The sequence below is a fragment of the Triticum dicoccoides genome, chromosome 5A, assembly GCF_002162155.2.
Source record: "Triticum dicoccoides isolate Atlit2015 ecotype Zavitan chromosome 5A, WEW_v2.0, whole genome shotgun sequence".
Classification (NCBI taxonomy): Eukaryota; Viridiplantae; Streptophyta; class Magnoliopsida; order Poales; family Poaceae; genus Triticum; species Triticum dicoccoides.
The window spans coordinates 388,085,945-388,091,193 of record NC_041388.1 but is presented as its reverse complement, the minus strand read 5'-3'; positions in this window follow the sequence as shown (position 1 = coordinate 388,091,193).

Below are 5,249 nucleotides of genomic sequence, written 5' to 3'. Positions count from 1 at the left end.
GTGGTGGGCTCCTACTTCTATGACAAAAAATCATGACAGAAAAGGGGTTTTTCGTCCTGGGCGGGCCGGAGACGCAACTGCATGACATTCTTTGAGCCGTCCATGAAGAAAAAAAACATGGTAGAAGTGAGGGCGAGGAAAATATCAGGGAGTTCCGGTTACGGTGGGTGGTCGGGGCCAAGCGATGTTTGGAGGGATTGCGCATTTCTCTCGTACACGTACGTGCGTGGGTGCGAGGCGTGAGGCTCTAACTGAACCCGAGTGAGGCATTCGCCTATTGAACACGAGTGATTGCATTGCAGGCTACGCGTTACTGAACCGAGCGATCGATCGATCCCTGGCTGTTAACTGAACCCGACCGAGCGATTCCTTCACTACTGCTGGTAACTGAAGCCGATCGAACCTGCTGCCTCTTGATGGATAGTGAGCGTTGTTGGGGGTTGGCTGAATAGTTCCCGGTGGAGGTTGTATGAACAAGACCCCGTGGTAGTAGAGGCCGTTGCCGCTAGATGAACAGGACCCCGATCGAGCCGGTTCGGGGTGGATGAACAAGAGCCCATGGAGGGCTGGATGGACAGCAGCCGGTGGAGGGCTGTGTTGGAGATATGCCCTAGAGGCAGTCATGTATGATGACATTTCCTATGTGTTTATGAATAAAGATAGTCCTTGGACATTATCAATGATGTGTATCAGCAAGTACGTGACTTGTTTGTGGAACTATGCATTGCATGATGACTGTCCTAAAAGGTCCATAGTCGAAAGGGTTGTGTGGACGCGCAGCCGACTAGACTAGCATATGACTCGGTCGATGGCTTGGTCTCACTAGCCATGGAGCATTGGATGCTAATCCGATAATATGGACTCGGAAGGATCTGGTCAAATTCGACAGTCGGATCCGAGTTGAGATAAGGTCCGAGTTGGATAGACCCAACTATGAGACGCAACGATATGCCATCTGTGAGTCTCTAGTACAACATATGTTCTATGCCCTAATACCTGAGCTGGCACATGTACTCAGGATGGTGACAGACTTGCTTTGGGCCAACCTAACGTTACTCTGTGACTGGGTAGTTACAAAGGTAGGTTTCGGACTTGTCCAGACCCATGTTGCGAGACATGGTCGAGCAAGATGGGATTTGCCCCTCCAATCAGGAGAGATATACTTTGGGCCCCTCGTGTGATCCGACCAGGATAAGCATGGCCATGCGACAAGGATTATGAGATAATCTGGTTTGTGGTCGGTATCACTGGAACGAGAAAGAGGTCAGGCTAGCACAAGGATGACAGACTCGCCTTGAGCCCGACAACATATATCGTGTGACAAAAGAAATGGAAGTATGATGTACAGGTTCGCCTAACCAGCTTCATAGTCTGCTTGGTGTTCGGCATGCCTTGCTAGGGGCCGCTACCAACCGTGTAGTTCGGAGGTGATCCGAACTGCGACCAAGCCAGCTTGAACCTAAGGGGTCGGGTGCTTAAGGAAGGAACCTACGAGGTCGGATCAGAGGACACTGGTCGGATGTGATCCGAGCTATGGTCGGATTCTGGTTGAGTAGACTTATGGGCTTTAGGGTCCATGCGAGGCCCAAGTGTTGAGCCCTCGATAGACGCCCATATAAAGTGGGGGTGCGACACACTCATGCGGTTGATCGCTTCGGCGTTGCCACTAGGGTTTGCATGTTTTGCGAATAGACACCTCCACTCGCCGCCGGTTGTGTGATCGGACCTAGCAATCCGCCGCATGACGTTCCTCCTGCACGCGTGGATACCGTTAGAGGCGGTGCACTTGCGCCACTCCGGCGAACCTGTACGTGGGAACTGACGACCGACTGTTTGTGGAAGACCGGACAAGGAGGAGACGATCCACGCGGATGTTGTCGTGGTTCTAAGTCTGATAGTAGAATGGTGGGTAGGAATGTAGAGGCAAGATCCTAGCTATGGAGGAGTTGTACACGCGAGTTTTACGAGTTCAGGCCCTTCTCGGAGGAAGTAACAGCCCTACGTCTCAGAGCCCGGAGGCGGCCGACTGGATATATGCGTGTGAGTTACAGGGGGTGCGAACCCTTGTCCCAGAGGAGGGGGTGGCTTATATAGAGTGCGCAGGACCCCAGCTCCCCTCAGTTACACAGGGTTCAATGTTCATAAAGGAGGAGCGTTACTGGTAACGTCCGAAGTAAAGTGCTATAAATGATTATTAAAGCTATGACTCAAATCCCGACCGTTGCGGAGTGAGTGGCTTCACATCTTCTGGTGGTCGAGTGGTTGTTCGTATGGTCGAGTGTCTTCAAGACTGTCGAGTGGAACATAGCTTTTGGGTCGAGTGGATGATGATTTCTCTTCGACTGCTTCTGGTTCTTTTAGAGATGTCCTTGGGGAAGGTATCTTGGACAGATCCATGACCCTACCCTAGGTACATAGCTTCGTCATTAGCCCCCGAATGGATCAGGGTTTGAGTGGGGAAGGAGTTGAGAACACTTCCGACTCATTCTTCATGTTGTGAGTATAACTTGTTCTGGAGCCATGAACCAAGGAGAGAACGTCAACTTCTTTTTCAGTAGCCTTGGTCCATTCTTAGTTTTTGTCGAGTGAATTTTCATGGTAGAATTCCGAATGATAATGCAGAGGACGTTTTCAGTCTGACAAGCTGCTCTGCTCTCCGCGGATTTCGCGGGATTTGAATTTTGGGAAGCACGCCGGACAGGTGAGGCCGTGGTAATTGGGACGGATTAGGCAGGTTGCCTCGATCTCCGCGCCAAATTTTTCGCCACATATTGCGCATGCAACTGTTGCGAGAATTGTTTAGATCATCTGGGCCTACCAGTCAGTCACTCGGGGAATGACCTTATAAAAGGTACCGGATCGGGTCTTCGCACCTCGCGCTCCCATTCTCTTTCTTCTTCCTCAGACCTCTCCGCCGCGCACGCTTCCGCTCTCTGCGTCGAAACCTCGCTTGAACTCGATCCGCCACCATGGGAAAAGAGAAGACGGTGGCGCTGGAGCGCGCGAAGAAGGCGACCGCGAAGGCGAAGGGCAAGAGGACCAGTCGGGGCGGATCCTCGTCAAGATCCGGCCTACTGCCGGGCTGGATCCAGGGCGATTGGATCCGCTCTACGATCAGCCAAGACAACCTCGATGACCTGGTGGAGGGGGGACTGATCCCCCACAAATCGGTGCAGTTCCCGGGGAACGAGACCGAGCCGCAGCCGTGGGAGGGTGAGTGCGTTCTCCTCGCCACCCACGTCGATCGCGGATTTTCTCTGCCTCCCCATCCTTTCTTTCGTGGCTTCCTGAACTTCTTCGGGGCTCAACTTCACCACTTCACTCCAAACACCATAGTTTATCTGGCGCCTTTGTGTCAATGTGTGAAAATTTCTTGGGCTGTCGACCGCACTGGGGTCTCTTCAAACACATCTTCACCTGCCGCTCCCAGTCGGTCAAAAAAGCCAATCCGAGTGATGAGAGGACGCACGTGATTCAGATGTGCGGGGGTCTGTGGATCCAGATGAGGAACAAGAGCACCTTCCCAGCGATGATCCTTCCTGACTCGGTCCGGGGCTGGCAGTCGACTTGGTTTTACTGTAAGGACCAACCGACTCCGGGCCAGTCGACTGGACTTCCTCCCTTTTCCCTAGCTCAAGTGGAGAAGCCCTCCTCCTTGAAGGTGGTCCCAGAAGAGAAGGCGCAGGTCAAGGTGTTGGTCGAGCGGGTCGTCCAACTTGTCCGCGACGGGATGACTGGGATGGACCTGTTGGAGGTCTTTCTCAGTCGACGCATCCAACCGCTTCAGGCCCGTGACCATCCGATGTGGATGTACTCGGGGCTTGAGGACTCCACCCGGATCCACCCGGAGGACGTCAGCGAAGACACCTTGGAGAAGTGGCTGAAGGGAATCACCAGCAACAAAGACAATCCCCGGGGGTCTAGGAGGGTGATTCCATTCGAGCACTCGCGCCAGCCGGAACGGGTATGACTCTACTTTGTCGAGTATCTTCTTGATTCTTCGTGTGACACCTTGTTGATTGGTCGACTAAATTTCTTTCGATCGTTGTCCTTTCAGGCCCTCGTTGACATGTACTCGATGCCCAATGGAGTGCAAGGGCAAGACGCCGAGGAAGGAGCGAGCGGGGGCGAGAGTGGTGAGTGGCACTCGGATGCCGAGGAGGATGAGGAAAGCGAAGACTCGACTGATGACGAAGAGGTCGACTCGCCTACTCGCAGAGAGAGGAGATCCAAGCACGCTCACGACCCGGCGAGCACCCCGGACCTGGCGACCGCGCCGACTGGGCAGTCTTCGAAGCGCCCCCGGATGTCTTCCCCAACGCCAATTGAGAAGGCTCTGAAGCAGCCCAAGGTTGTGCCGCCTCCAGCGCCAAGAGCACCGAAAGCCACCTCCTCCAAACTGCCAAAGGCTTTGCCCAGGATCAAAGTGACCGTCCCTACCATCTCTGGGTAATCATCTGACTTGTTCTTTTCGTCGACTCGAGCAACAGAACGTAACCGACTGGGTGCGGGCCTTTGTAGTCCTGCTACATCAGGAACCTCTTCTTACTAGTACCGAGACGAGGAGATGGAAGATGCGGTCACCTCCAACCCAGGTAAAAACTCTTATGATCTTGCTCTTGACTACTCGGTCGATTGAATTCTAGCGGTTCACTTTGGGGTCGACTGATCTTCTCCGCAGCTCCACGCAACGTCATCGATCTCCTAGATGACGATGTAGATGTGGCTCCTAGGCCCAGGAAGAATAAAAATGTGGCGGCTGGTAAGGCGTCTCAGCAAGGACCAATGACAACACCAAACGTCCATCAATCTGAAGACACGGGCGGGGCCTCTGTAACCTTCGCTATACCCTTGTCGAGTGAGCACCCCGCACCGTCGAATGTACCGGTGATTCCTTCAGTCGTCCCATCTCACGCCTTGGAGGTCCAAGCTGCTGCACCTGGGTCGTCTGCCCTCTTCTTCACCAGCTACCCTGTCCCGGAAAACCAGTCGGATGCGGCTGCGGAAGCCATCCGTCAGGCTAACATGATGATGGAGCGGATGAAGACGGTGCACGAGAATAGCCAGGCCGCTTACGACGCCAACTCTGCTCTCCGGGCCAACGTCCAGGTAAGTAAACTTTCAACTGATCTTGTTCTATCAGGATATGCTACCCAAATTTTTTTCTTCTATACAATCTCATGTTGTTTGTGTCCAATCTGTACACCCGCTGGGTGTTTTGTTGTCTTTGGTGGTTGCGTTCTTCCACT